Source organism: Oryctolagus cuniculus, chromosome 3, assembly GCF_964237555.1.
Source record: "Oryctolagus cuniculus chromosome 3, mOryCun1.1, whole genome shotgun sequence".
Lineage (NCBI taxonomy): Eukaryota > Metazoa > Chordata > Mammalia > Lagomorpha > Leporidae > Oryctolagus > Oryctolagus cuniculus.
Window position 1 is genome coordinate 1,726,215 of NC_091434.1, and position 12,116 is coordinate 1,738,330.

The 12,116-nt window shown below is 60.7% G+C and overlaps 1 protein-coding gene across 1 annotated transcript in view; it reads right to left on the reverse strand.

The window, feature by feature from the left end:
- Positions 1-4,806: 4,806 nt before the first annotated feature.
- The window catches only part of TWIST2 (twist family bHLH transcription factor 2), a 39,229-nt gene continuing 31,919 nt past the window's right edge, over positions 4,807-12,116 (reverse strand). The window contains exon 2 of the mRNA XM_070071476.1: positions 4,807-5,179. The gene's annotated coding sequence lies outside the window, so the exon portion shown is untranslated. The remainder of the gene's footprint in view (positions 5,180-12,116) is intronic.

A 12,116-nucleotide genomic window follows, 5' to 3' on the forward strand; every position in this document is an offset into this window, starting at 1 on the left:
CGTCTCGGTGGGTGTAAACTGATTTTGAAATTCCCGCATGGCTTTCCCCGGTGCGTTTCCCCGGACCATTTGTAAGGCCCTGGTATCCGCCGTAAAACACCGGCAGCCTTCTATGCTAAGCGGCTCCTCCCCCGCACACCCAGGGTCCAGACACCGAGAGGCCACCGCTCCCAGCCCCTCTGTCTGCGCCTTCCAGGTCCACCGGGAACTGCTGGCATAGAAGGTTCCGTGTGAGTGTTCAGCCCAGACCTGACCTTGGGTCTCCTGAGGTGGGAGTTGGAGATGCGGCCCCCTCGTGTAGCTCTCTCCCCCGTTCCTCCTGCCCACAGCCCCTCGGGACTGAGTCTCGTGGCCAGCTGAGTGGGTGTCATTGTGACCCCGGTGTCGTCCCCGCAGCCACAGCTGTGGGGCGATCGCCTTCCCCGAGACGGAATCCCGCTCTGTCCCGTGCTCCTGGGTTGACCGTCGGCGTGTCCTTGGCTTGTTGTGCACTTGTCAGTAATGCTGCCCAGACGTCACGGCCTTAAAGATGCCAGCGAGACCGACCCAGCCTGGGGCACCTGCCCTCCCTCGGTCCTGCTGTTTCTCTCGCAGGCATTTTGGCATGGGTGCGGGAGGCAGGCAGGTGTCCCTGGGGCCCGGTGGAACTGGGGCTGGGGGCCTCGCTGTCCCCCGAGTCAGGGCTCTGCTGTCCTCCGCACTCCTCTGTGGCTCAGCAGAGCTTGTGGGAGGGGTCATGGGGGTGAGGGGGCTCCCTCTGGCCCCAGATCCACCCTCCATGCCACTCTGGGTCCACCAAACCCTGCCCTCTGCCCGGCGGTCAGCGGGGACCTGGGGGAGGAGCGGAGAGGCTGGAAGGAGAGCGAGGTTGGGGCTCCTCCTCCAGCTCCAGTGACCCAGGCCCCTCAGGATGCCAGGAGGGATGGGTGCAGCCCCTGCTGCCACCCCACACCTCTCGGGCCGCACCCCTGCTGAGCACCCCTCAAACCACGGAATCTGGGGAGGGGGCAGTGTCCAGGGGCCTGACTTTCTTCTGTCTGCACTCGGAGCCAACAGAAATATGTGGCCATCGCTGGGTGCCGAGGGCGTCCCTCCCCCACCTCAGCCCTGCGCGGGGCCCTCTGAGGTTTGCCCAGCAGGTGAACCTCACTGGGAGACGGCGGCTTCCCCCACAGCCACCTGCCCGCTTGGCTCTCTCCATGCTGGGGCGGAGCCGGACAGCGTTACCGACACCCTGCAGCCCACCCAGCCTCCTGCTGGCCCCGGCTCTGGGCCCCCTTCGCTGCCCGTTCGGCCCCCACAATGGACCCCTCCCCTGTGCAGACCACCCACCCTTATTTCAGGTTTTCAGGATGCGGACTGCTCCGAGCCTGGGTGGGGCGGGGGTGACGGAGCTGGGACCCAGACACCGACCCTGCGCCTGCCTGTGCACAGCCGACTCTCCTGGGGCCTCCCCTAGGTGCCCACTCTGTCCTCTCTGGGACTCCTCGTGGCCAGGCTGTTAGACTCCTGGTGCTTGGATCGGATCTTTCTGCCCTGGCTCATCTCAGGAACCGGCCACGCGTGAGGCTTGACTCGGAAGTGCCACGAGACCCCTCCCTGCCTGGCGTGGTCTTGTCCCGGAATGAAAACCCACCCCTGGGCCCTGGCCTCTCCCTCAGGCTGGGGTGCAATGCTGGGGTGGCCTGGGCATGAGGCCCCGCCAGCTGCCCCGCTAGGCCCCCATCTGGCCAGCCCTGGTCCTGCGGGTGCCACCACACGCCTGGATACATGGGCGGAGTTTTCCTTACACAGCCCCGTGACGTGGAGCTCCTACTCTGGAGGTGGGGCTGCTCATGAGACCCCAGAGCAGGAGCCGCGGGGGAGGGTCCCGTGATGCGGGGCAGCGCTGGCCACGTCCCCTCTCCTCGGCCGGACGCTTGTTACAGAACACGCGTGCCCACTTACCCAGAGATGCGCACGGGTGCACAGAGCTGCATGCACACGTGTGTATCCCGGAAGCCGGGCATCTCTGCGCCCTTGTCTAGGGATCGTGTGGGGAGGGAGCAGGAAGGGCGCCCAGCCCACTTGCCCGCCCCGTGCACATCTCCCTGTGACCCAAGGCTGGCGACTGGCTGGGCACAAGCCCCAGCACTGGGGATGAACCCCCAGGAGGAGCCGGGTGGCCGCCTGCCAGAGGTGCACGGCAGGTGGCCTGGGAGGACACCCAGGGACACACAGCTCAGGGAGGGCCAAGGCTTGGGGGCAGGGGGCTTCTTTCCTCTGTGCTGCTGTCTGGGTGGGGAAGGGGCCAGGCGTGGCGAGCAGGGCGTCCGAGGCCTCAGGATACGACCTTGCTGCCTGCATGGACTTTGGCCTTGGACAACTGACCCTCAGGTGGCAGCAAGTCCACCAACTGGCAGGGACACCCCTTGTCCCTTGTCCCCACAGGGCCTGGTCACTCAGCAGAGGGGACACAGGGCTGTCACTCAGCAGAGGGGACACAGGGCTGTCACTCACAGTGGGGACACAGGGCTGTCACTCAGCAGAGGGGACAGGGCTGTCACTCAGTGGGGACAGGGCTGTCAGTGGGGACACAGGGCTGTCACTCACAGTGGGGACACAGGGCTGTCACTCAGCAGAGGGGACACAGGACTGTCACTCACAGTGGGGACACAGGGCTGTCACTCAGTGGGGACAGGGCTGTCACTCAGCAGGTAGAGCAGGCATGGCTCGGGTTCCTGGGCAGAGAAGCGTGGAGTTTGTGACTTGGGAGCCAGGACAGAGGCTGCACCAGGCCCTCTGACCTCTGTGTGTGACAGGACTTGGAACTGCTTCTGTTCCAAGTCCCATCAGGCAAAGGGCTGTGACCTTTGCCATCTCTATGGCTCCCAACGCCTCCCTGGGGCCCTGCAGGAAAACCCTGGGGCAGGGCTGGACTCTCACTGCTTCCCAGAGCCTCCGCCAGGGGCTCAAGTTGTGTGCATTGCGTACTCGTGCGAGTATAGGAGAGTATGTGGTGTGTGCACGCCTGCATCGTGAGTGTGTGTGTGTGTGTGCATGTGGCGTGGGAACACGCCTGTATATGTGTGTATGCATGCACATGGTGTGGATACACGCCTGCATACGTGTGTGAGTGTGGGGTATGCATGTGTGTGGGTACACACACGTGAGTGGTGTGGTGTGTGGTGTTTACACAGCTGCATATGTGAGTGTGGTGTGTGTGCGTGCATGTGTGTGGTACACACACGTGAGTGGTGTGGGTGTGTGGTGTTTACACAGCTGCATATGTGAGTGTGGTGTGTGTGCGTGCATGTGTGTGGTACACACACGTGAGTGGTGTGGTGTGTGGTGTTTACACAGCTGCATATGTGAGTGTGGTGTGTGTGCGTGCATGTGTGTGGGTACACACACGTGAGTGGTGTGGTGTGTGGTGTTTACACAGCTGCATATGTGAGTGTGGTGTGTGTGCGTGCGTGTGTGTGGTACACACACGTGAGTGGTGTGGGTGTGTACTGTGCTTGCACCATGCAGCGGGTGCTGGGCTTGTGTTGCAGGCAGCAGCTACCCCCCCACGGGTGGCCAGGATGCCTCCCGGTGGAGCCGACCCTGAAGGCAGCCAGTGCTGTGTGGTCCCCTCTGGGAGCCAGTTCAGCGAGTTGAGTGAAGTTGGTGGTGCAGGAGCCCCTGCCCTTGTGGTGAGGCTGGGAGCAGGCGTGGTGGGGGGGAGAAGGCAGAGAGGCCTCCACGGTCCCCAGAGACCCCGGCCCCGCGTGGAGCCCCCGCACCCTCCCCCGCGCCCTCCCGGCCTCCTGGCTGGGATCTGTGTCCTTTGGTCCAGGTCAGCCCCAAGCAGCAGATGTGGTACCAGAGGGCTCTGGTGGCTCTGCGCGGTGTGACCGGGTGTGGTCCCCAGGGCTGGAAGCCTTCGCCCTGTGGGCCAGCCACTGGCCACCAGCCCCCTCTGGTGACCAGCAAAGGGGCCCGGGGGCAGAGGTCCCTGTGGACCAGGCCCCACGCGGATTTCCCTTCTCGGCCCAGCCAGCGTCTCTGGGGCATTGCCGTGCAGGGCCCCGTCTCACCTGCACACAGGTGCACCCTCCTTAATCTCTGCCAACCTGCATGCCAGGGGACCCCACTCAGCACGGGCAGAGGCCTCGGGGTCTGAAGGTGACCCACACAGAGCGGAGGCAGGAGAGGCACGGATGCTGCATTTGGGGACACTGAGGGACCCCCTGGAAGGCTTGGTGGAGGAGCACCGGCTGGCACTGGCCTGGGGCAGCAGGGGACGGCACACAGGGCGGGGCAGGTGCTCGGGTGAGAGCGGGCAGCGGCCGTCTCCACCACCGGGGCTGCAGGGACGCAGCGGAGGACGCGAGCCCGTGGCCGCCCGAGGCTGGCCTCTCCCGCTGCCCAGGCCTGGCCCCGTCAGCACCGCAGCCACGCTGGAGCGGCTGCTTCTTCTAGAAGTTTCCGTGACTCCGTGCAGTCTATTTTGCAGCCTTTGTGGCCCCCTGGAACGCGAGCGGGAGCCCTGCCTGAGCCGTGTTCCTTGCTGCGGTGGAGGCGACAGAGAGATGGAGACCAGGGCTGGGGGCAGGTCCTTTATTGCTCCTGGGCGGGGGAGGGGCGGGGCGGTACACACAGCCACACTGCCGTCGCTTAGCTCGTAAAAATATCTCAATAAATAAAACACGGAAGCAACATATACACTGAAATAGAAAATACGAAAGAAAAGGGGGGGCGGCTGAGCCAGCCCCGGAGAGAGCGGCGGGGGAGGGCGGCACTCGGGTCCCACGCGAGAGCCAGGGGCCGGCTTACACAGAATTGTACAAGAGCGCGTTTGTGTTTTATTAAAAAAATATACATTAGGAAGGCACTTAGGAGGAGATACAAATGCAAAACCCAAATCCTTATCAAAGTTCCTGACTCCAGGGAGCCTCAAAACACACAGGCCCCCCCCTCAAACGGAACCCAGACGGAAACTCCCGGAGAGCCGGCGGCGACCAGGGAGCGTCCCCGGGAGGGCGGTGGCCGTGCCCTTGTGCCTGGAGGATGACTCTGGGGGAGCGGCTCGCGGCCGGCGCTGCTGCCTTCCCGTCCCACGCGCTGCCTCTGTGGGCTCGTCGGGGTCCTTGGGGTCGTCCAGGTTGTGTCCGGATGCAGCCCAGCTCCGCTCGTGCCCCAGACACGGGACGGCCTGGAAGACAAGGAGGCGGTGAGTCACTGTGGGACAGCCCTTGTGCTGGTGGACACGGCCTGCAGGGGGGAGCCCCGCGGTGGACGGCAGGAGAGGGCTCCGGGCTGGCTCGGCCTCCAGGGCCTGGGGCAGGGGCCGGCTGCCCGGGACCCAGGCCCCGCGCGGAGCTCCTGCACCCTCCCCGTGTGCCCTGTCCAAGGCTCCGGCCCCTGGCCCCGGGTGGTGGCTGTGACTGAGGGTGGAAGGACGTGGAGAGTGGGGCGTAATCACAGGTGCACAGGATGCCACGCACACCGAACGCGCAGACGCTCCCAGGTACACGTCACCCAGCGTCCCCAGCGGTACCTCGGACAACTGGGCCATCCTGGGGCTTGTTCACACGTCACACGCGTGGTGTGCATGCTGCACTGTCCGTCATGTCATGTGTGGCAGATTCATCACGGGTGCCACCACCACGAGCAAAACACAGGCCCTCCTGCCAGCACCAGGGCCCCAGGACACACAGATGATTCAAGTCACACATGAGCCAGGCGACCTGAGGCACTCAGGCACACACGTGCTCTGCTTGCCGGCAGCCAGTCCTCCGGCAGTGTGGGTGGGTTCTGAGTTGGGTCTGCCGCCCAATGGAAGGCGAGGGTGCTGTGGGTGGGTGCATGGCGGGGAGGACATCCTGGGGGCGGGTGCATCCCTGCTGGCTGCAGAAGGTGGCTGGGAATGCGTGGCCAAAGCATGGCAGTCAGCCGGCCGGGAGCCGTGGGATTGTGTGTCCATGCATGTGTGTCAGTGTGTGAGTGCATGTGTGTCCATGTGTGATGACATGTGTCCATGTGTGTCAGTGTGCCTTTGTGTATTCATATGAGCATGTGTGTCTTGTCTGTGCATCAATGTGTCCATGTGAGAGTGTGTCATACATGAGTGTCAGAGTATGTATGAGTGCATGTGTGTCCATGTGTGATGGCGTGTGTCCATGTGTGTCAGTGTGTCTGCGTGTGTTCATATGAGCATGTGTGTCTTGTCTGGGCATCAGTGTCTCCATGTGAGAGTGTGTCATACATGAGTGTCAGAGTATGTATGAGTGCATACATGTCCATGAGTGACGATGTACATCCGTGTGTGTCAATATGAGTGTTCACATCTGTATCAAAGTCACTATGACAGTGTATCCATGTGAGCCTGTGCATCTGTGTGTGCAACGGTGTGAGTGCATGTACCTGTGTGTTCATGTGCGCGTACACATCCGTGTGAGTGTGTCTGTGTGTCCAGGGGAACATGTGCATCCATGTGTGTCCACATGTCTGTGTGTGAGCCTGTGCGTTCTTGGGTGTCAGTGTGCATCCGTGGGAGTGGTGTGAGCATGTGCAGCCATGTGCATGTGTCCGTGTGTGACCAGCATGTGTGTACTTCTGTTGCCTGCACCTCCAGGCCTATCCTCACTCCAATCCCCACATGTAACCCCACCAGCCTCTGTCCTCAGAGAATTCTAGAAACTTATAGAATTCTAGAAACTTTTACTGAATCAAGACGAAGATATGACTAGATGAACACACATTTTCCCTGGTACTCATGTGCCTGGAAACACATGCACACACACCCATGTGTGCACTCACATAGAGATGCACACACATGCACACACACATGCTTGTACTCACACATACACAGATGCATGCACTCACAGATAACACACATACATGCAAACACATGTGTGCACTCGCCCATATGGAAATGAACACAGACGCACACACATGCGTGTGCATTCACACAGAGAGGCACACAGATGCAGAGATGCACACACATGTGCATACACTCACAGACGTGCACACATACATGCACACATATGTGTGCTCAGAGATACACATGTGTGCACCCACACATGCAGATATACACACATGTAGTTGCACACATGTACACACATGCATGCACTCACACACACACAGAGATGCACGCGCACACACACGTGCAGGGACTTTTTCAAGTTCAGGGCACTGCCAATATGTAAGACTTTCAAGTGGTCCTGGGCAGAAAGTCAAGCGCTGCTCTCTCAGAGAGTGGTTGTAATTAGGTAATTAAGGGCTAAGGAGAGCTGCATGGGGCCTTCCTGGGGAGGGATGCAGTGCAGCAGCTTTTGATATATGAGCTGAGCCAGCCCTCCACGGGGAAACGCAGCACCGTGCACGGAGAGACAAAAACCCGGGCCGTCCCCAGCCAGGGTGGCTGCAGGGCTCCCTCCACACCCCGAGGGGGCCTGAGCTCAGCAGAAACCAGCAGCAGGTTCGTTAGCCTCCCTGACCGAGGGCTTCCGGCACGGCCCCTTGATGCCATCTTGACCCCGACCACGACTGCTGACACAGGCGGCATTCTCTGCAGCAAATGTAAAACATCTGGGGCTCAGGGCTGCACGCAGCACCCAGGCCACCTGGAGCCACGAGCGCCTGCCCTGCCGGTGGTCCCCTGGCTGTGTCCTCCTGCCCCAGGCCACTGGAGCCACAAGCACCCCTGCATGTGGTCCCCTGGCTGTGTCCTCCTGCCCCAGGCCACCTGGAGCCACAAGCGCCTGCCATGCCTGTGGTCCCCTGGCTGTGTCCTCCTGTGCCCAGGCCACTGGAGCCATGAGCACCCCTGCATGTGGTCCCCTGGCTGTGTCCTCCTGCCCCAGACCACTGGAACCACGTGCACCCCTGCATGTGGTCCCCTGGCTGTGTCTTCGTGCCAGACACAGAAGGGTGACGGTGGCTGAGCTGCAGAGCAGTGCTTGGTCCCAGAGATACCTTCAGTCTCTCCCACGCCGCAGCACTGAGCACTAGGAAGCAGGGAAAGGATTTTATTCAACTCTATGTCCCCAGGGCCTTGACAAAGCACGTGAAACAGCAACGCGAAGTCTCCAGGAGGCGAGGAGGCCTAAGGAGTGGGCCTAAGGAGAGGGTTTGATTGTAAGGTCGTGCCTCTCTCCATCCCCCCCCCCCCAGCACCCATCTAGCCGCTGAGCCTGTCTCCCTGCCTGCCGGCCTGGCATCCATGATTTTGCCATCTTTATATCCATCAATCCACACCCTCATCTATCTTTCGGTGCATCCATCCAATCATCCATCAGTCAATCAATCATCCATCAATCATCCATCATCCACTCACCACCCACCCACCCGTCCATCCGTCCATTCGTCCCTTGAGACACCATTCCATCCTTCATCCACCCATCAATGATCCACCCATCAATCATCCATCCCCCATACATTCGTCATCCTCCCTTCAAAGCGGGCTGTGCACCTGCTGTCTTCCAGGCGTGCTGCCAGTTACCAAAAAAGCTAAGATGTGAGGCCGGTGTTGTGGGGCAGTGGGCTGAGCCTCTGCCTGTGATGCCGGCATCCCCTGTGGACACCCCAGCTGCTCCACTTCTGATTCAGCTCCCTGCTAATGCACCTGGGAAGGCACTGGAGGGTGGCCCGGATGCTTGGGCCCCTGCACCCATGTGGGAGACCCAGATGAAGCTCCTGGCTTTGTGCTGGTCCAGCCCTGGCTGTTGCGGCCATTTGGGAAGCGAACCAGCACATAGAAAACCTCTCTCTCTCTCTCACTCTGTCTCTCCCTCTCTGTAACTCTGGTCTGAAATAAACAAACCTTAAATAAAAAGAAATAAAAGGCTGAGAAGTCAGTGAACTCGAGGAGACGAAGAGAAGTGAAGAGAAGGAGACGCAGACGGCAGGAGAGCAGGGCTGGGGGCGACGGGCGGACGAGAAAGCTGCTCGCCAGAGATGGTGCAGGCACCCACACGTACATACGTGCACAGGTACACACGGCCACACATACACACACATGCACACCCACACACGTACACACACATGCACACCCACACAGCCACACACGGACACACAGTCACACATCCACACCCACACAGCCGCACGCATACACACAGCCACATGTACACACACACGCACACACACAGCCACACATGTACACACAGCCACACGTACACACACATGCACACACACAGCCACATGCGTACACACAGACACACATACACACAGACAGCCACACACGTACACACAGTCACACATACACACACAGCCACACCCACACAGCCACACATGTACACACAGCCACACGTATACACACATGCACACCCACACAGTACACACAGTCACACATACACACACGCACACCCACCCACACAGCCACACATGTACACACAACCACATATGCACACACATGCACACTCACACAGCCACACACGTACATACACACAGACTCACACATAGCTACACATGTACACACAGTCAAGTCACATACACCCACACACATTCATACACACTGCCACACATGTACACACACATACACACATGCACTCACATAGCCACACATGTACACACACTCACAAACAGCCACACATATACACACATACACTCACACTCATACATATACACAGCCACACACATTCATAGATACACATGCAGGCACACAGAGCCACATGCATGCACGCACACATACATTCACACATGCACACTCACACAGCCACACACAGACACATGCACACTCACAGCCACACATATACACACATATACTCACACACATTCATACATGCACACACATGCAGGCACACAGCTACACGCACACATACAGTCACACGTGCACACTCACACAGCCACACATGCAAATATTCATTCACATTCATACATGCACACACAACCACACACATACACATGTACACACTCATACATGCACACATCCATGCACATTCACACAAATATGCTCTCACATATACACATTTACATACACCCTCATACTCACATATACACACACACATACACATTCACAGAGACGTACACACGCATACACGCATGCATACACACACATATACTCTCACATACACATTTACACATATTCACACCCTCATACACACACATTCACATCACACACTCACACTGTCACACTCATACTCACACCTGCTTGGGCTCCTGCCCATTGGGGAGGCCACGTCCACTGCACAGGGCACCCAGGGCGCTGCCCCCCGCTTTGACTGTGCCCCGGGCCGGCACAAGGAGTGGAGGAGGCTTTGCCTCCAGGGCCCCAAGTTCAGCGCTGCCCCCACGGCCCCTCGAGAGACCCCTCCCCGGGTCCCGGGATTCATGGAGAGGAGCGCAATGCACGCCATGGGGAGATGCTGACCACGTGGCAGGGGAGCCACTATGGTCACGAGGGCGGGACTGCCCGGGGCGCCCTGTCCTCCCTCGCCCTAGCCCACAGGTGGGCACACACCTCCCCTGATGCGGGTCCCCACTCCCCAGACCCCGCACAGCCAGCTGCAGGGGCCCCCAGAAGACCACAAACACCAGGCACAAGGAGGGACACAGCGGGCGCTCGGTGCCCAAGGCGAGACCTGAGAGCTGGCGCCACGCCCCTCACAGGGTCCCCGGTGCGAGCGAGGGGCGGGCGCTCACGGCAGCAGAGTGACCATCTCGCAGATGCAGAGCTGAACGAGAGACAAGAAAGGATGCCTGGAACGAGACGCTCCACAGTGGACGTCCTTCCAACAACGGAGGCGGCCGGTCGCACAGCAGACGCCCATGCTGCACACGGCACTGGCGGTGCTGCGGACGCAGGGCAAAGGCGGGCGGGCGGGAGGCGGACGGAGCGTCCCCACGTGTGGATGGGACGGCAGGTCAGGACAGGACAGGCGGTGTCGGGCAGCCCTGGGCTCCACACCCAGCTGACTCTGGGCACACGGGAGGGTGACGGCAGCCAAGGGGCTTCTGGGAGAAACCCCATGAGCAGGGCCCCCACCCCACGAAACCTGATGGGGGCTTCTGTCCCTGCAGATGGGACAGGGATGACCTGACCAGATCCCTGTGGTGCACACAACAAGGACGTGAGGGAGGGGCCGGGAGACAGGACATCGCAGGAGCACACGGTGGGGTCTCCTGGCAGGACCCAACCAGGCAGTGGGGCTCAGAGCTGCACCCAGCATGACACTGTACACCGGGCCACACTCCCTCCAGGACAGGGGGCACCCGAGTGGATCAGCAGCTCAGACAGACTGACCAGGGTACCCGCAAAGAGCCCGCACAGAACCTTCCAGAAACACAGCATTCCGGCCTGACGTTGCCTTATGTGTGCCAGAATTTTAAGGGGAGGGCAGCTTCCACATCAGCTGGGGCTGATGTGGCACAGCCTGTGACGCTGGCATCCCATAGGGGCGCTGGTTCGAGTCCCGGCTGCTCCACTTTGAGTCCAGCTCCCTGCTACCGTGTCTGGGAAAGCAGCAGAGGTCGGCCCAAGTGCTGGAGCCCCTGCACCCACGTGGGGGACCTGGGTGGAGTCCCAGGCGCCTGGCTCCGGCCTGGCCATGCCCCACCTGCTGCTGCCTTTTGGGTGTGAACCAGCAGGTGGGGGATCTGTCTGTCTGTCTCTGTCTCTCCCTCTCTCTGTAACTCTGCCTTTCAAATAACTAATCTGTAAAGTATAGGCTCACAAAGTGAGAGGCAGAGGCTTCTCCGGCCCCGCGGCCTCCCTGGAAGAAGCTGACGCAACCCCGACAGCCCCGCGAGCTGGACCTCGGGGCCAGAAGTCGCCAGGGAGACACCAGCTGGGCAAGTCAGGTGGGGCTGCAGGTAAGGCATCAGTGCCACAGGCCCACGGCTTACCCCAGGGGGCGGCCCAGGGGGACAGCACAGGGGACAGCCCGGGACAGGCCCAGGGGCACAGCACAGGGGGAGGCACCCAGTGAGGACAGGCCCAGAACCTGGCTCTGGGCGAAGCCTCAGCCGCTCCGCCGCTCAGGGCAGCCAGGGGAAAGCTGCCCCCGTCTCTGGGCCTTGCGTCCTTGGTTATAAGACAACACATGGGGCACTCACAGGATGCCCGCGTCGGCGCCAGCAGAATGGGAGCCTGGGAAGGGCAGGGGCGCGGAGGAGGAGCTGCACGAACTGGGGACTGGGGACGAAACCAG